Raw genomic sequence first — 20,949 nt, forward strand, 5'->3', positions numbered from 1 at the left:
GATGGGGTCAAATGCGGATTAAGGATTTAATGGGGATGAAGTTTCAGTTTTGCAACATAGTGCGAATTTACTTAACACTACTGCACAGATCAAAATGATTAAGATGGTATTTGTTAGGAGATATGAATTTATCAGAAATTTTTTAAATAAATAGTTATCGTGCTGATCAGAAAGTTTAAAAGTAATAAATACATTTACGAGTATTATGTGCTACCTGCTATTGTAGATACTGTACTTGGCTTTCAGTTTTTTATTTAATCTGTCCACAACCCTATGGGGTGGGTATTATTATCAATGACACCATACAAATATGGAATCTAAGACTTAGAATCAGGTAAATCATGGAGCTGAGGAGTTGCCACTAGTTGCTATTGGAACTACACAATAAAACCCAAACATTATCTGTTTCATTTGTTTTGCAACACTTTACTTCCTTACTCTAATTTGTAGCAGAATCATAATAAGAAAGAGCAAATAATTCTTTTGGACATAGTTTCTTATTCCTTGAAGGCTTAAACAAAGCACATATTTAGGAAAAGCACTTAATCACTAAAATGTTAAGAATGAGTTTTTGTTATTTTCAAGCAATTGCTTATTCTACTCTCACCATTTATGTACTCAGCCCAAGCCATCTCAACAAGTACCTGAGATCCATATTTTCTGCTCCCTATTCACATTACATTAAATCAATCATTTTGTGCTCTTAAGCATAAATTATATTAAATCATGCGATTTCTACTAAAATTTTTAAAAATATGATTTTTTAAAGTAAGAAACAACTTTTTAAAATAAGCTCAATAGCATCATGATATTAACTGAGGATTATAAAAAACACAGACCCCCCTCAAATCTTTGCATTGACAAAAATCTTAATGTCAGCCAATCCAACTGTCAGGTATTCCCTCAAAAAATACTTCCCAATTCCTGATACAGTGGTTGGGTTCTTCACTGTCATAAACATCCTGTTGTACTTGGTTACCATCACTATAGTTCTGGGACAGAGTAGAAATCTCTGAGGCCTACAGAGAGCATCAGAAATTAGGTTCTGGGAGGAGATTCCATTAAAACTGAAGTTATACTAAGTGGTGGAACAGGGTCACCTCAAGAGAGGGCTGAGGAAAAGGACATGAAATCAACGGGCCTTATAAAGTAAAGAATCATAAAACTCTGCTTGCACATCAGAAAACTTAGAATTAGATTTCTACAACCTTTTTAGAATTCTTCTTCCTCCCTCTTCCCCTACCCATCTTTGAGACAGGTCCTTGCAGACAGATTGCTCCTGGGCTCAAGCAGTCCTTCTCCCTCAGCCTTCTAGGAAGCTTGGATTACAGGAGCATTGGTATGCTTAAAATTCCTTTTTCAAGTTTATTCATACATTTTAGGTATGCATAATAATCACATTCATCATTGGGAATTTGTACCTGTACACAATATATCTTGGTTCTTCTTTTTTCCCCATTCCCCTTCCCTCCCTTCCACCCCTCCACCCCTCCCCATTTACAAAAAAAAAACTTTGTTTCCATTTTTTCCTTTTTCTCATATTTTTTTTCTTTCCCTCTCCCGCCCCTTTCTCCTTTTCCTTTGGACCTTTTCTTCCTATTTCATATTATCTATTATACATTTTCGTCCCCATTTACACTTTGTTTCTCACACCAGAGAAACTTAATTCTTTTTGAAACATTATATTTTACTCATTTTTCACCTTAGAGAATATTCTGAAAATTCTACTCCACTCAGGCAGTCTGAGAGGATAAAGAACAGAGACAGGATTTGTCTGGATCTGGGTCAGCATTTCAAAGACAGGTGCACATGCCACAGGCCAGGTACAGGCTGGAGATCAGAGAACCCATGAAAAATCCCAAGGCACCAGTTTATCTATTCATCCATTCTTTTGTTCAATAACTAATTACTGAGTATTCACTAGGTACCAGGTATATGAGGAAACTGTAACAAAAACCAAAAAGAAGTGGTCTCAGCCTGGATCCCCCAAAAGTTGAGCCTGAAAACAAGGCTTATGTGCAAACAATGTAATGGGGAATGTCATCTAAGAATGAAGGAAAGGGAGGGTTGTGACTATCACATTCAGAAGACCATCTGATAAAAAGAAAAAAGGAGGGAGGAGTAGCATTCGTCCATCATGTCCTATTCTCCTGTTCAGGAAGGGCCCAACGGGGAACTTTGGTCTCTAGAGGAACTTTTGTCTATATTCATACAAATATGACCAAGATCCATGAAAAACTGGCTATCACTCCAGTGAGATGGAGTATTTAAAGATATTACAAGAAGCTTATAATGTGTGGTATCTGCCTTCCTAGAGCCAAAAAGTCAGAAAACTGTGGGTAAAGACATCAACGAACAACCTAAATCAAAAGAACTGGAAATAAAAAAAGAAGACAACAAATGAACAATGAATACGTGTCTCCTCCTTACAAGGGCAAGTCCAGTGTCATTGTGCAGAGGGATATGTGACACAGAAATAGCCATGAAAAGATAAGAACGGGCAGTGGAACAAATAAACCAGAATGTAGTGTGTCTGAGAGCTTTTTAAAAAAAATAATATATCCTTGAACAACACACAAAACTAATATGAATAAATAAATAATAAATGCTAAAACCACACAGGAACACCTAAATTCTATGAACCCAGAAACAATTAAAGGATCTTCAGCAAAACTCTCAAGAATCTGCACCTAGTGGAATGGAAAAAGCAACCTTACACATAGAAAAATCAACATATGAAAAAAAATATTAAAAGTCTAAAGATCCTGTGTTCATAAAGCACACTGTCTACTTCTAACCTAATATGTCCATGCATATATTCTCAACCTATAAGTGTTAGATAAATGCCAGATGATTAAAACCAAGAAAGTCACATTTGGGGGAAGCAAGAATCATGATCTGACTAAGGAAAAGTCATTTGGGGAATTCTGGATGAAAAATAAGGATATATAAAATAACTCTAAGCACTGGGTTCATACACACAAATACAAAGGCCATTGAGACCTAACTATAATTAATGGAACAACTCATTAAGGAATAAATTCTAAGAAGATGGAAATTATTCATTGTATAGTACTGATGAATCAGCTCCAAAATATAAAAACAAAGAAGTTGACTACAAGAACTAAGGCAAGCACTTTAATCAAACCACACTTCAGTGAATATCTCAAAATTCAGTAAGTAAAATGGAAAATATAGCGCTTCAGGTGTAGCTCAGTGATAAAATGCCTGCCTAGAATGCACGAGGTCCTGGGTTTAATCTCTTGTAACACACAAACACACACCTCTTGGGTAAAAATAATACATTTGATATGAAAACAGCATTTCTTTAAGCAAGAGCACTTGAGACATGGTTTCTTTCTATCAAAAGTGAAGCAGCTTCTTAAAACTAAAAAATGGCATCTTTAGATGTACATATGCTACTGCTACCCTACTTAATGTCCAATCCCATTTAAATATACACACGTCTGTATTTCCAACTAGACTATTACCTAAAACATAAAAAGGTTTCCCTTCACTTGGTCAAGACAATCTAAGGCAGGGATATGTCTGAGCCAGAGATTTGAAGCCTGGCTCTAACAACTTAACACACTTTATTAGGTCAAATAAATCCTAGATTCCATTTTTGTAAAATCTAGAGATAATAATGCCTACCTTGGGTGGCTGCTGTAAGGATCAAATGCAAGAGTACATGTAAAAGGTGAGTGTATAATCTGACATCAGAAATGGTCAATGATTTGAAATCCATTGGATGACACAAGGACCAAACATTAATAGTAATATTATAACAAGAAGGGGACTCAGAAGAGTTCCTATCCAAGTTTTTTCATTCTGCCCAAGTAAAATTAATCTCACAGGACAGCTCTCCTATACCAAATTTCTCATCAAGAGCCTTGATCTGATCTTTTAGTTTGCCTAGTGATTCTTATACTACACCAGATTTATTAGCATATTAACAACTCTCTTCACCAAGAAATAAGCAAGTCCCTCCTTTCTGAGCAAATCGAGAGCACGCCTGTTTTGTAATGACATTGGCCAGTCAATCTAGTTGAGTTTCTAAAGCCTGAAGTGTATCTCGAATTTCCTCAAGATGTTTTTAAACTTCTTGTCCTAATGAAATATATTACTCCTTGTAGCCAAATAAGATCCCATGGGGCTGGCATATACATAGATAAAGGATTACATTGACCTTGTTTACAACTGTTGCAATTACCAGTGGCTCATCCAACAAAGGAGCCATTGATCCAAACTTGTGTTTTCTCTTTGCAATATAATTTTTCATTAGAATAGCCTCCCACAGTCAGAAGTTATCCCAGGTCCCCCATAATGTTTTTATCAAAGAATATTGTAAACACATAGCCTTCCGGTTCCCATTTTAAAAGTCACATATTGTTCATCAAACTTTTCATAACTAGGCCTAAACATCCGTAGTTTGAAAACAAAGAAACTTAAGGCAGTGGTGATCTGGCACAACACAATAACCCATGTCGAACCTGTTGGTATTCTTCAGCCGTGCGTTGACTCACCAGCCTCCTGAGTGGTGAGAGCAGGGCTTTGAGTGTGTTGTCTTTCTCAGCTTTCAGCATCAGCTTTATTGTTACTGTGTGCAACGAAGTCTTTGCCTTTCTGATGTCCTAAACAATGTATTACTGTGACTTTGCTAGGTTTTCACACTGCCTCTAGCAACTGTATAATTTCCTGTTTATTTTTAATTAGCTTCCCTTCTGCCATGAGAAGACCTCACTCTTGGTAAATTATGCCAATGATGTATAATGTAGCAAATGTATAGCAAAAGTCCATATATATATACACACACACACACACACACACACACACACACACACATATATATACATACATATATATATACATATATACACACATATATACATACATACCTTTTTTACCCTTTGCCCATCGGAGTGCCTGTATGAGTGCCCAGAGCTTAGCACATTGCACCGACAGCCCTGGCCAGGACCTCCTCATCCTTCATGGTTACCGCATATCCAGCATGATGAACCCCATCTTCCATAAAGCTGCTCCCATCCGTGAACAGAACAAGGTCAGCATCGGACAAGGGTGTCATTTGCAAGTCAGGGTGGCAGGAAAAGAGCTCATCAGTGACACTCAAGGAGTCATGATCAGGAAGGCCTGTCTCCACGGCAAGAAGGTAGCAGGATTTAAAGTTTTTATAGAAATAAACCACAAGTGAGGATTCTCACAGAGAAGGGCTTGATACTGAGTAACCCAATTATTTGAGAGCCAATGATCCTTCCTTGTGTTTAGCAGTTCTAGGACCGGGTGTGGAACCTGCACAGTCAGTTCCTGACCTAAAGTCAGCTTGTCTGTTTTTCTGAATCAACAGAACTGAAGTTGCTAAGGCCCAAAAACAATGAGGCCATCCGTTTGATACTGAATCTAAATTCTTAGACAAATATGCCACCAGTTGATTCCATGGGCCTACTTCTTGGGTCAACATTCCAAGGGCCACCTGGGGTTTTTTTCAGTCACATATAGAGTAAAAGGCCCCTTTACATCTGGTATGCATAGGGCTGGGGTGGCTGCCTAAGTCAATTTAAAAAAATTTTTTTTTAAAGCTTCCTCCTGTTTTACAGTCCAATGCAGATGATTCTCCCCTTGTCCCTTTAGGGCTTCATAAAGGAGTTTAGAGACTTCTGTAAAACCCGGAATCCAAATTTTACAGAAGCCTACTGCCCCAAGAAACCTTCTCAGCTGTTTCTTTGTTTGGGGTATAGGGATGGCACTAATAACCTGTTTTTTATTTCCTAGGCAACGCATGCCCTGTGTTATTTGAAATCCTAAATATTTAACATGCTGTACACAAATCTGGGCTTTTCCCCATGATACCTTATATCCAGTTTTCTTGTAAGTGCAGCAACAACTTTTTTTTTGGTGCCTTCCCAGCACATTCTTGGGTTGAGCTGCATAACAGTAAGTCAGCCACATACTGCAATAGGACACAGCTATATTGTTCTGCAGGGAAGGCAAGCAAGTCCTTGACTAGGGCTTCCCCAAAAAGCATGGGTGAGTTTTAAGTCCCTGTGGCAATCTAGTCCAAGTAAACTGAGTCTTTTTCCCATCACTCCAGTCTTCCCATTCAAATGCAAAGATGGGTTGACTGAGGGGAGTGATGAGAAGGCAAAAGAAGGCATTTTTTAAATCCAAACAAGTAAACCATGCTGTTTCTGGAGGTATCAGACCCAACAAAACATAGGGGTTAGGGACCACTGGGTGCAGCATTACTGTTCTGTCATTTACAGCCCATAGATCCTGCACTGGCCTATAGTCTCCATCGGGTTTCTGAGCAGGCAGCAAAGGGGTGTTCCAAGGTGACATACGTTCTCTAATAAGTCCCAAGTCCTTTAATCTCATGATATGGGATTTAATTCCAATTCGGGCTTCACTTTATGTCCTCCAATTTCACAAGTCCTTTCATAGCAAAACTGGCGCTTTTCTGAAATTCCAGTGGCACTAATCACTTGGATGCACTCTCTGCTCAGAGGGGCAACTGGAGCTGTTAACACTGAATGTTCTGTGCCACTCTCCACCATTAAGGACGTAGTTTGGCCCCCTATCAATATATCTACCATGGGCTCATGGGGGCCTAGCTGCATTGAGCCCGGTCTGTGTCAGTCACTGTCCTCATCACAGGCAACAATGTGCCAGTATCCTTCCTTTCCTTCAAGTCCTGCTTTTTCTTTTCCTTAAGCCTTGTCTTTCTTTTTCCTTCTCTTCCTTGGCTCCCATAGCTACTGCTATCTTTCTTCCTGGCTCTCTTTCTCTTTCATTGTCTCTCTATTTACATACATTTTCCCAGCTAATTGCAACAATTGCGTTTTATATATGTATATATACATTTTTTTTTAATATACAATTGCGTTATATTCATGCCTTCCCAAGTCTCCTGCCTTTGGATTTTCCTTCTAATGACTGGTGCTGACTGGGTTACAAAAGTTGTATTAATTAGCTGATGGTTTTCAGGAACAGTAGGATCAAAAGGTGTATACATTCTATAAACTTTACAGAGCTACTCATAAAATCTCTCAGGGCTCTCATTGGGCTTCTGCTGTGTTTCTAGCATTTTAATCATATTTGTAGGCCTTCTACTTGCAGCCCGCATTCCTGGTAAAAGGGCCGTCTGATAATTTCTCAAGTTTTCCTGTCCTGCTTGGGTACTGGGATCTCAATTGGGCAACACATTTACTGGGAATTGCTGTTCACATCAAGCATCTGGACTCTGCATAGCACCCGGTATTCTAGTGACATTAACTTTTTAATTAATTTTTCCTAAAACTCTCTGTATATTTTAGAGGTTAACAAAGTTCTACAAAGTTTTTCACAGTCTTCCCAATTAGGACAATGGATAGCAAAGATGGAATCAAACAATTGAAGCATTTTGGAGGGGTCTTGGCAGAGAACAAATGACCATTTTCTCTGGACCAAGCCTCTTTTTTTAATCCTTTTTAAAGTCAAATCTCAAATATCGCACCTTGGTCTGATATATTTGTGTCTTTTTCCAACAGTTGTTTTTTTTTCTAACTCACTATAAAGCAGGTCATATTGTAACCTGTTGACTCTTAAACCCTTTGAAGATGACCCATTGTACACATATTATAGTAACATATTTAGAATTTAACTCTTTGATGACAACTAATGTAAACATATTTAAACTTTTTATAATATACTTGAAACCAACAAACATACATATTTTTTGATAAATCACTTTCGTGCATCTTTTGACACACCTAGGCCTTCTGGTTTTGTATTTTTTTTATCTTTTTAACAAGATAAACAGACAAAAATTTTTATATCAAAATTGTATCTCTTTTACTTATAGCTTTTAAATATATATATTTTCTCACTATAGACCTTTTATCACAAACTTGTCTTTAGCTGTTAAAATTTTAAAATGTCCCTTTTTTGTTCTCAGATTGTTACACTTTAAATTTGTTTGCCTGCCAATAAAGTTGAAGTTTGTTTTTTTTTAAGAAAAAAAAAAAAAGAAAGAAATGCTCAATGAAAGTAACAGCTACTACTGTTGTTACTGCTATTGTGAGCCGTTCATCATTAAAGTCTGTACTTGGAAATTAGCTGACTGGCTACGATTTTCACTTTGTCATTAAATCTAACTGTGCTACAGAAAACTAGAGGGTCAATTACAATTGGCAGAATATGTTAGACTTTGCAAAATACACAAAAGAAACCACTTTAATTTTATCAGTAAAACACTGGCATGGTAAAACCACTGGTCAAGCAGCCAACAGTCTGGAAACCAGGTAGTATGCAACAGAAAGAGAAAAAGATCACAGACACAAGCCACAGAGTGGACATATGCACAGGGTGTAGTGAGAAGCTGAACTTCTCAAGTGGAAAAAGCAGATATGGTGCAAAGAGAAGCCCATGAAGCATCAATGAAAATCATCAAAATGGTAAGATACAATGGATAAAGTAGGACAAGTTGGGAAGCCCAACATATAGTCACCCTCAATAACAGAAACATGAACTCTGGGGGAAGGAAATGATACTCTACATTCATAATACATTCTTCACACTTGAGGCCCCAAGTATGTGTACTCTTGCAACTATGCCCACATTTCTAACTTAAAGAACTAAGAGTACCTTCAAGCTGCTAAATTTATGGTAGTTCTTAATGCAGCATGAGATAACTAAGTAACTAATACATTAGACAAATTATCAATCAACTTTGGAAATAGAACAAAGGCATTTCAAACATGCTAGCTCTCAAAAGTTACTGAAGGAAGAGTTCCATTGAAAGGAGGTAAGCCAAGAAATGAAACACATGAGTGACAGGAGACAAGACAGCCAGAATAAGAGCTATGATTCAAACTCAGAAGGCAACTAACTCTACATGGAAGCGATGACTAAGATACAGGCTAAGACTTTTCATCACCACAAGTCCCACTGTTACTCTATCATCCTAATTAATTGAGCACAGGGTGCCCAGGTATAGGGCACCAGATCCTTAGTTGGACCTGGCTTGTCCCAACTATGTGTCCTGCTTTCTCACCACATCCTGCTGCCTGAAGAAACTAAAGACATTTACCTTACCCACAGAAAGATTCTGTTTGGACCTCCCCTGTAGTAGATGGTGAGTCTGGAAACAGAGAAAAACAGCACCACACACTCAAACTGTGTTTCAACTGCACATCCAGTGCTTCATCCACATGGCAGTGCTGCCAACCAGAGCACCCCAAACAAACACTGAAGAACACTTCATAACTTAGGTTTGTGCCCAGAACCACATCTGCATGGTCTTCTGTTCTGATGAAAGCTAAAGCCCCATTAAAACCAGAAACTCAACTTATTTTCTCCTGCAAGCCTTCCTCTACCAGAAGCAATATGGCCCTTTTCTTACATATTTAGGTATATGCTTGCTACTCAGATTTTCAAAGCTAACTAAATAACATTGTATGTTAGGAACATATGCCTAAATGGTTGAACTGTTAAGAAAACTAAATTGATGTTAACAAGTAAGGTACACAAAGGTTACAAGTGAGTGAAGAAAGAAAAATGAGCCTAGAGAAGGGTACATGACGGCTTCTGTGGAACTCAATGTGTAGTTCCCAAACTGAGCAGCAAGTATACAGGTACCAGGTTATTTTTCTCTACACAGTACACAGATATTAGGTGTGTAAACATTATATACAGAAATCACATAAAAATTCAAGTTAATATTACATTAGTAAGATGGTAAAGACTAAAATTTGCCTCCCAATGCTGATTCTCTCCTTTTCTAGTAAGTGAAAACATGGACAATGTGACCAGCCAAAACACATTTCTCTTCACCACTTCCACTTGCACTACCATCTAGTCAGTGACTGAAACCAAAGAATTGTAGGGGACTTTCAGACTGCCTTTTTGCAAGGAAGAAGGTGACCTTTTCCCACTATGCTCGCAGCCAAGAACACAGATACAGTAGCTGGCATCCCAGCAGCTATCTTGAACCATGATGGGTCCTACAGAATGCAGGCCCTGCTCTGAAGCCAGTGAGGCAAAAACACAGATACCTGGATCTCATAACACTAAGTGCCAGGCCAGCTCTGGACTAGCTCCACACACCTAGTAGGTAAGCAAAAATAAACTTAAAATATTAAAGCTATAGTACACATCAATGTTTCTGCTCTGCATGACCAAACTAATCTAGACACAGAGTAAAAATGATAGAAATGTACAAGGAAAAGCCCTCATTTATTATTTGTTTAGTTTTTTGCTAGATAATTCTATATCCTACGTCATTCATTCTCTGAAACTACCTTTATATTACAAAGAATAGTAATGCTAAAACATGTAAAATAAAGTGCCTAAGATCTTATAAGAACATTAAACAGGTGAACCTGGATTTCAACGTAGGTGAAATAACCACAGATCTCTGGATCTTACCATGTTAAAACTGAGATTATACATCCAATCAACCTGTCTACTTTCTATGAACAGGGCAATATTCCTATTGTCTTGTGCTAAGGAGCAACACACACATGTACTCTGAAAAACCTAACATGTTAGGACTTCATGACTGGCAACCTGCAAACTCTTATCTGCAGGAGAAGGTAATAAATGCTGAAAGTTATGATAAAAAGGTGAAGGACAACAGAAGAAAAGAAACGATTATCAAAACCAGGCTTTTTTAGGCTATTCAATTCATTAACGATTATATTAAAAATAGTTCAAGTGTGAAGTGATTTAGTGCATAAAAAGTCCTTCCCTTTAAGAAACTATGGTGATGATTGTTAAATATTACTCATTGGATATATGCAGTAAGTAACCTGATTCAGGTTCCAAAAACTGGGTTCTGACATATGACCTGTCTGTGCAATTACAAAGTCTTTGAAGAGCTGCACCAGCCCAATTTGTATCTAAAATATATAACCTTATTACATGGGGTTCTTCATTCATTTCAACTTAAGTAAAATGGATTAAGATAAAAATGCATGCCTTCATGGACACAAATGACTTCAAAAAATCCTTTCACCAAATGCATGTTTCTACCTATGCATCTCACTACCTGTGCAGAGTTTCCCTCTGCCTTCCACAAACAATACAAGAATGTGGATGTTACAGAAATACAGATGCAATTCACCTGGCAGTTTGATGCAGCATACTCACACATGACAACACATTGATTTTACTTCTACCTCCATGCAGACATCTATGTAAAGAAATCCATTAGGCAGACAGTTCTCATCTCTATTGACTGACAGAGTGACAACTGAATACTTTTCACCTTCCAGAGTGACTGACAGTTAGACACTTAAACAAGCCTTCAAGTTGCAATAATAGTATGAAACACTTTCAATTATCTGAATCAAACAAATCCATGATCCTACTGGTTGAATGCATTTTTTTTGTCTGCTGCTATGCCTGGCTTAGTTTATACTACTATTTGGATTAATTTTGTTCCTATTACAAGAATGTTTTTCTCAAAAAGTAAACTCATTTTATAAGTGATGATTTATTTTTAAAATGTCATAGGCATCTCTAAACACTTAAGCATGGATAAATGTACAACCTAACCAAAACCTACTTATTTCTTCTTATACTTATGAACCTTTCCAAACCTAATGTTGTGCTCAAAAAGCATTTCAGATAGTAGTCAGCTCTTGTATTATACAGATTTCATGTATAAGTGGTAGCATGATAATAATAAAATAATTAAGATACAGTTATCATCATTAGTCTACTTATTTTATACTCCTAAAGACTTCATCCTTCCATTGGAAAACTGTGGTATAATTTAACAAATAAAAGCCCTTTCTCAGGTGTAATCTAATGTGTATATTCATTAACAGCAACAACAAAAAGAAAGCAGTGAAATTCATGCAGCAAATAGGAAAGGTTTTATAAAATCAGTGAATAAATAGGAATCAAAACAACAAATGTACCTCACAAGATTGCAAAGACTAAATGGCATAACGCTTTGCTGTATCCCAGGAATCACACTGAGGGGGAAAAAAATCCTATTTTTATGATTTAAACATGCATACTTCCTAACACACATACAAGCAAGACCAGAGTATACTCTAATGTACTACAGCTGGGCTGACAGAATAAAAGAATCAGGATCCATCAACAACTACTTCAAAAAAATATAACCATTAAGAGTAGGGTTGTTCTTTTAAATTAAACAGCTATATCAAAAATGGCTGGAACATTTTAAGAGCAAAATTTAGTGTGAGAAATAAAAAGTTCTAAAAATAAAACATGTTTCACACAATATGTGCCTTAGTAACAATGATATAGAGCTCAGTAGCTTTGAATATTTAGTAAACTTTTCTCTAACATAGATTTTTGTTTCTCCTGTGCTGGGCTGTGTGAAATGGAGGCAGGTGACAAATACACCATAAAATAATCTCATCTTTTCAAATTTTCTCCAACTTTTCAAAATAAGCATCAACTGCTGCTTAGCTTAAAAACTGTAATTTTGAAAAATGCCAATAACTTGAGAATGTAGACACTTAGACTGTAAACAGATATAGGTAATGAATATAACAAATTATATTTCCCACTAAAATCATATTTGGTATTTCTACTAAAATATAAAAAATTAAAAATTATTTTTAAAAATGCTTAGTTTTTGACTCAATATTAAAAATAAATAAGTGTAGAATTTTTGATTATTTTATTAAGGGACTTGGCCTTTCTTCCTAAAGTCATGCTACTAAGCTTAGAGCCTTTTAGAAGTCAATACTATTTGAAGATGCCAATACAGAATTTACTGTGTGTACAACATAAAATGACTCTGTGCAGAAAGACTGGCTGTTGCAGGCTATACAGCAAATTGATTTTCTGAAAAGGAATGCTGCCTGTATTTAACCTAACAGTGTAACCCTGTTGTACTACATGGAAAAGAATCATGCATATTGATTTCTTTATTACAATTCTTCTTGTGATCAGTAAACATTCACAAAACACTCTATCTCAAAGAAAATCGTTTTATACAAAACTCACTAAGCAGATACTGGATTTTCATGTGAATTCCATGACATTTGCTTATAATAGACACAAGGCACTTTATTTAACTTTCAATTGCCTTTTTCAGTCTCTTAATATGAACTATTGATAAATCCCCACAATTGTCTGCTCCATCATTATATTAATTATAAGAATATTAAGCTATTTAAGTGGATTTATTGTCTTAGTATTTCAAATTAAAATAGGTGAAGACTCATTGCCTTTTCAACATAATTTCTTAAAATAAATTTCCCAGAGTATCTATATTCCTCTAGTAATATTTTAGGAGTCACTGCTTGCTATTTCTAAAACACATGGAAACTTGTTTGTTGTATTCGTGTGCATCCAGAGTGATGAACTTAAAACATAATAGTAATAGAACATGAATTTTATATTGCTTTCTTTGGAAACAATTAAACTTATAAGTCTGTTAATATGTAGTTTCTAGAATCAATGTAAGCAATTAAAAAACTGCAACAAAAATGTTTTGTGAGGCATAATTACTATAAGGTCACTAGATATTATCTGGAGTCAGTTTAGTTTATCACATTACGACATGACAGGACGTGAGGCAAAAATTATAAATTCCTTCCCTAAATCTGTCCTTTTCTGATCTAGATGGATGAAGAATAATTAACTCTTAATTATTCAGATGACTTCAAGGCAGTTTTAGGATTCAGTAAAGATTGCAGTCATTTTAACCAAGGAAAGCAGTCTCCCATCATTTATCAAATCTTGCAACTTGACCAATGATGAATAAAAAAATCTATGTTTACCCACAGCCCTAACTGGTACCTTAGAGGTTGTTAAGCAACAAATTTCCTTTAAATTCTACCATATGCAAATCATAAGATGCCATTTGCATTTTAAAGTATTTAACTCTACATATTTATTGGATTTTGAGGCCATGCTGATCATTGATTTATGTGCTTCTGGCAATCATATTTCCATATTTGTATGATTTTGATGACAGTAATAATTCAAATATGCAGAAAGTTGTTCTTTGAACAATATCTTTAATTACGTCCTCAAAGCATCATTGTTTTGCCTGGTGTCCTGACAAAAAAGGTTTGAAATAAGAAATAGCATAATAATCCAAAATGCATAGAAATATATTTGTCATTTTCTGTATACTACGAAATGCATGGAAGGGACTTTTCACGTTAGCCAACCCTTAACCTTAAAAAGGCTACAAAGCCCAGTATACTTGTACCTAAATACTTTTATTAATAGTGACACACTTTCACGACAAATTCAATCACAGTTCCTAACATTTCTGTTCAAAATGCAAAACCTGCCCCATTTACTTTGCAACTAACTCAAAAAGTTTTGTGGCTGTTGTCTTTTTATTGAAGTCATCACAAATTATGTCCTTTCTTCTGAAAGCTATCAGGGAATATAATCATTAAAAGATTCACAAATGTTTTACCTGTTTCTCAAGCTCAACCATCAGCCATAGCTCTTATAACTACTGTCAGGATTTACATTTCAATTACATAAATTTCTTACAATACATATTTAGCCATACAAAAATACAGCCAAAAATTTGAGCTAAATAAAATTGTTATCAATAATTTATAAATTAAAAAAAAAACATATCTTTTGTATAATTTTATCAATTTTAGAAAGTTACACCCTTATGTAAGTTGATTATATAATAACTAGTATCCTATATGTTATTTAATCAACTCCACATATATCAAGCTTTTTCAATTAACAATGAAACCGGTTTATTTACAAAACATAAAAGTTTTGAGGATAAAAAGAAAATTTTTGAATATAATCTTTACCAAAATATCTAAACTACAATGATGTATTTATATATAAAATCTGAAATGCTTAAAATACAACAGTATTAAGTTCTCAATCTAATTTATCTATTTAAAAAATTCATGGTATTCAAATACCCAGAGAAGGCAAATTGGGGGTTGGAGGGATACTAATATGCACTCGAAGTTCCCTAGATGGATATAAGTGAAAATGTATCATATGTATAACATATTTTACTATACAATTTGAAAAACATATACATATAGTGTTTTAAAATGCTACACGCTAACAGTTGTTCATTAGAGAAAGATAAAATCTTTATTTATGGATGCTTAAGCTAAATTTAGAGACTATCATAGTTGAATAAACATCTCTTTTTTTTATGAGAACACTCCAAGCAAATAATCATGCAACATAAACCCAGTCATCTCTAAATATATTTTAATAGGAAGAACACAATTCAAGAATATTCACAACCTCAGAGTTGCTCTAATTAAAACAAAAGTAGGTTGAAATAGGTTTTAGAGATATTTTTACAGAATCATTTCTGATAATCAGTGGGTATTTTATACATCACAGTTTTTCTTTCTATTATTTTAAACATAACCCAGTAGTCACCTACATGGTAACACCTCCTCCAAGAGTCATTTACTCATTAGAACTGTAAAGTCTTGCCATCCTCTAAGTATGAAAATAGCAGTTATCGGTAGGAAGATGACAGTGACTAAACAACTTTAAAAATACGGACAAACTGCTGCACATATTGTAGTGATGTACAATTGTAATAGGAAGTAAGGTTACAATAGTACTTTCAGTTCCACACAAAGAAGAGGAAAAGATGAGAAAGGACAGAGCGAGAGGAAGAAAAGAAAATTAGAGAGAAAAGGAAGAAGAATGAGATGAAAGGGACTAGGTAACTGGAAAGGAAGTCCAAAAGGAGACAGAAGAAAAAGAGAGTAAGGTGGGTGAGGAATTCTAGGGACACTCCTTGACTCCGCCTGGTGGTCAACAAGAGACAGTACTGCAGGATCCCCAAGTGGCCCACAGTATTTCTGGAACTGTGAAACAAGCACAGTGTAAAGAGACTGCTGCAGTTGTGAGAAGTGACTCAGACAATAGGAGAAGAGACCCAAGAACCAAAGTGTACATGTAGCTGAACACTTCCCAGCCAGTTAGTTGTCTCTCAGAGCCTTGTATAGCTGTGCACACACTATAGCAAAGATCAATGAAGCAGGAAAACTCATAAATTAACACTTGTGTATGACACCTAGACTAAAGGAGACTATAGTTAAGTAACCAGGTTATTCAAATTCATGCTCATAGCAGGTTCCCTTTTCACTGTTTTTTTCCCCTCCACAATAACATAAGTGGACAAACAAGAATCAAACAGAAATATGTATTACACTATTAATGTGTTCTTAAGAAAAAACAAAAAGAAATCAACAGTGAAACTAGACTGAATTTAAATCAACTGAAGGCTTCTGTGTAAATTACATATGGTATAAAACATTCTCCTGCTACAGTCTTTTTTATGTAATTATACACAAGGAGATATATTTTAAGACATTCCCTTAAATTTATAGCTTTCACAGGCTTAAACTAGATCAAAAAAGTCTGCTTTCTGTTACAAATATTAACTTAGAAATATAATAAATAGGAAGTCTACAGGCATTTTTTAAAAAGCTAGTTCACTTGAATGAAATTAGTATAAATACTAAAAGAAAAGGACACCTACAAACTCGATAGTGATTAAAATAAGTACACTCAAAGCAAGTGTAACATTTAAATCAAAATTCAACACAGTAGAAAGAAGCATAGAAAAACATCAGCGGCTTTTATTAATAAAATATAAATTCATCTAAACTAATGTTAAATATGTTAAGTGGCAAGATATATAAATCTGCCCCAGATTTTATATATATATCAAATTATTACAAAAAATCATATTCTTAGTAAATAATTACACATTACTCAATAATCTTCCTCACTCAGCTACATTTATTGCCTAATCCTCTCCTTCCCTTTCTGTGGTTCATTAGGGTGCTGCAGGGACTCATTACTGCCTGTCTCCCGCCCTGCCCCTTAATTGCCCTCCAGGCACCATCCTTGTAATCACTGAAATGTTCTCAGCTCAGCCAGGTGCTCCCTGGGGCATCTCATAGATCTCCACGGTTTAGGAATCAAAGTATACAATCAGGATGTCCAGGTTCATGATGCCAGAGGGGACAGGACTAATATTGTTTGCATTATTAAAATCTGTGTTCCTTGATCCTTTTGTAAACTTACATTGCATGGTCTCAAGGTGGGGTCAAATATCCTTTGTCCACTAAGGTCTTCGAGGACAATTCTTGTTTATGTACAAATATATGTAGGTAAATGAGTACTAACATACATGCCCCCCCAAAATGAACTGTGTACCAAAAAACATCCCTCACATTAATACAAAATTTCAGTACAGACAGAAAAATAAATCAATTATTTTTATATAAAGTAACCTACCTGAAGTTGTGTTTGATTCAGACTCCTATGAATATTCCAACTATCCCTTAACAAATGCACGAATGAAATTTCTTCTAATTAAGCAAAATTATGTCCCATTTCTACATCTGCTTCTAATACGATAAACACACAGTAGCAGCAATTAAAAATACAAAAATAATTTGACTTCCAGAAAAGAATGTAAAATTTATATACAAACTTTAAATGTAAAAACAAAATTCTCCCAGAACCTTAGCATTATTTTATAATTTGTATGGATAATGAAAATGCTTATTAATAATAGATTTAGCAGTTGTACTCAGTATATTGGCAGTTGATTTAAAAACTGTCTACAATTGCAGTCTTATAATATCACACAAAACTGATGTTTTAATTTGTAAAATAAAACTTCAAAGTGCTAGATTCACTCAATACCTTCAGGACATAAATATCACATCAGCTATATAAATGAACCCATGCAGGCACAAGCAAGCATGCACACACATACACACCTCAAATAAAGAAAAACAAGTTATCACTGAAAGAAGACAGACAAATCACACAGCAGTCCTGAGGAGGGGAGGGAGAAGTCTACTTTTCCAAAACTTTTTGTTGCATCTGAAACCCCTACAAACACATTAAATTCAGGATCATTAAGATATCACATTGTTATATTTATGGAGGAGGGTAAAAAGTCAATCGTGATACTTATCTCAATGCTACACACACAAGATACTTCTATAGTCAGATATATGTCTAACTGCTGAGCAAATTTTAAATATTTCATAAACTGATATTTTTATGAATAGTAAGTTTGAACATACATAATTTTAACTTAAATTCTAAAATATTTAGATGCAGACCCAGATTAATAAAATTTATAAGTGTAAATAAAGACTAAAAGGTATAATAGATGATGTGAAATAGGAAGAAAAAGGGCAAAGGGGACCGGGAAGTGGGAAGGGTAGGGGAAAGGAAAGAAGGGAATGGAATTAATATGAGAAAATGAAAAAAAGGAAACAAAGTCTTTGTAAATAGGGAGGGATGGAGGGGTTGAAGGTAGGGCAGGGGAATGGGGAAGAAATAAGAATCAAGAGAGATTATGTAAAGGTGCAAATTTCCAATGATGTATGTCATTATATTGTACACCTAAAATGTACCAATAAAACTAATTTTAAAAAATAAATAAATAAAAATTATATTATGTGCATGTGCATATGTTGCATTTGAAATAATACTTAAGGTCAGTAAACCTAGACAACACAAGTGATAAAACCCTCAAAGTGCTACAACTTAAAAGCTAAAATGAATAAAATGACTGAATTTACAAATGCAAATATTCTTATAATGGAATTTTTATATAATTTAATAATTATTATTATTAGTCTTCCCTGCACAGTAAAGAATTTTTCAATTAGCAACAATCATACCTTGGATAAATATCACTGGCTATGATACTGCCATTGCACAAAGCTCAGAATTTTTTAAAGAAAGTAATATGGAATGAAACAATAAATAATGTCATTACTATATACTGATCAAAGAGACAAAAGTAAAAATACTTTTTGGTCATTTTTAAAATTTGTTCTTTAAAAAAATAATGATGGTAGTTGACTAAGCACATGAAATAAGAAAAATGTACAGGGCAACTCATTTATAGTAATTCAACCTTCATCTTCTGATTTAGTTACTGTAAAAAATCTATTATAAGTGCAATTTGGTAGTGAACTGTAGCCATCTACTGGAAATGAACAGTTAAAGCAAATGTTAAATATCATCTTTCTCACTAAGAAACCAGTATTTTCTTATCCTTAGTGCACCAGAAAAATAAACAATTCTAGACTTAAGACAAAATTTATTACATCAGCCTCACAGTCTCATACCCATAATTTAGTAGTGTAATGTTATTTTTAATATAAGTTTTTATTTATAGTTTCCTGCCACTAAGAGACTTTCTTAGACAATTACTGCATTTTTCCCACACCTTTGCTTCTTAAATCATGTAGCTATACAAATTCTAAAACCAGTATTATAAGTTTTAAGTTAAATATCCAGCAAGTGTCTGTGGTCACCAAATTATAAGCTAGATGAATAATTACAGTTTTTCCACTATATTTTACTTAGTTTGGCACTGAAAGGATCTTCAAAAAAATTAAACAAAAAAAACTAAAAATGATGGGAAAAAAAGACTGGCCAAACTATAGCCTTTATTTTTGTTGCAGAAAAGATTCAAAATAATAACTCTATTTAAATGCCAAAGTTGTTACCATATTTACTGGAATGATAAATTTCTTAGCATGATCAAAGTAGAGGGAAGACTTACAACACAAACTGTACCTATTGGTAAATCAGGTCATTCTTCATTGGCAAGAAAAAAATTTTATACTGTATTTTTCATGTCCTCAAATAATCCTTTAATATAAAAAGGCTAATATTCTACTACCAATTTTTTTATCAAATATAAATGATCCACATCAGAATTACTCCTTGAATTATCAAACCATAAGATAATCACTGCTATGCAGTGGCTTAATGTCATTTATTGCTAATGAAGAACTATTTGAATTACTGATACCTAAAAGTCAGTAATTGGGCCGGGGATTTAGCTCAGTGGTTTCGCCGCCTGCTGCGCAAGCGCAAAGACCGGCGTTCGATTCCCCAGTACCAAAAAAAAAAAAGTCAGTAATTGATCACTGTTTATATCAGCAGATATAAATTTCATCAAAGAATCTAATGAACACAGTATTAGTGCACTTATGAAAAAACATAAGCCAACATTACAAATGCCTTTTCTTTAATAAAAAAAAGTTAAAATTGTTGTGTTCTTTCAATTATCATAGAATATTTAAATAAGTTATCCTAGGAAAGTACTTAGTATATATCATTGTGTTAGTTTGATAATACCTTGACATTTTACACATATATAATGTATGGATGAGTAAGAGCTTTTTTAACCTACCAGACTGTAATATCACTATTCTATAAAAAGGTATTGCTAAAGTTGCATCACTGTGAATCAATATATGAGGAAATAAGTGCAAGGACCAGAGTTCAATCCCTGGTACCAAAAAAAAACCCAAAAACAATATATGAGAAAATATATTTACTTTCTAAAGCCCACTCTCCCAATACTAAGTTTTTGAGTCCAAAACAGATTCAAATTTTATGATAAGAAATATTTCCCAACAGTTCTGCAAATATATTAATGTACATAAATGAAAAAACTCTTAACCACGAAAAACCAAAAATATAAAACGGTCCATTATTTTCCACTCATTTAATCATAAATTACCAACTTCATTTGGCACATGGCAGGTGTATAATACAGTTTTCTTCTTTTACTCAATGTATAGAAAACAGAATGATTCCTAAACTTTTAAAGTGATTCAACTTGAAATTACTGCAACTAAAACAGCATAAGCTATAATAGCTATAATCAACAAGAGCATTATTTATAACATAATCTATAATAGCTAAGAAAAAATTTCAGAGAAATTTCAAAACAATTTCAAAGCAATTTTAAAATAATTTCAAAGCAACCAGATAATTTGACTGGAAAGCTATATATCCAAAAGAACTACAATATACATTTCCTTACCACAATCAAGTATGGCTATCTTGATAGGCTTACTCTGGTCCCACAAAATGACATACACTCAAACCAAGTTCAGTGAATTCTACAAAATCTACACATAGAACATAATGCATGGA

At 34.5% G+C, this 20,949-nt stretch overlaps 1 protein-coding gene and 1 pseudogene across 4 annotated transcripts in view; both read right to left on the reverse strand.

Annotated features, from left to right (window-relative positions):
• Znf407 (zinc finger protein 407) overlaps positions 1–20,949 on the reverse strand; it is a 517,696-nt gene that overhangs the window by 442,557 nt on the left and 54,190 nt on the right. The window lies entirely within an intron of this gene.
• Positions 18,598–18,713, reverse strand: LOC147830016 (U4 spliceosomal RNA; annotated as a pseudogene).

The sequence above is a fragment of the Heterocephalus glaber genome, unplaced genomic scaffold (assembly GCF_053883595.1).
Source record: "Heterocephalus glaber isolate CG9 unplaced genomic scaffold, H.glaber_assembly_v1.0 deba00000331, whole genome shotgun sequence".
In the NCBI taxonomy this organism is placed as follows: domain Eukaryota; kingdom Metazoa; phylum Chordata; class Mammalia; order Rodentia; family Bathyergidae; genus Heterocephalus; species Heterocephalus glaber.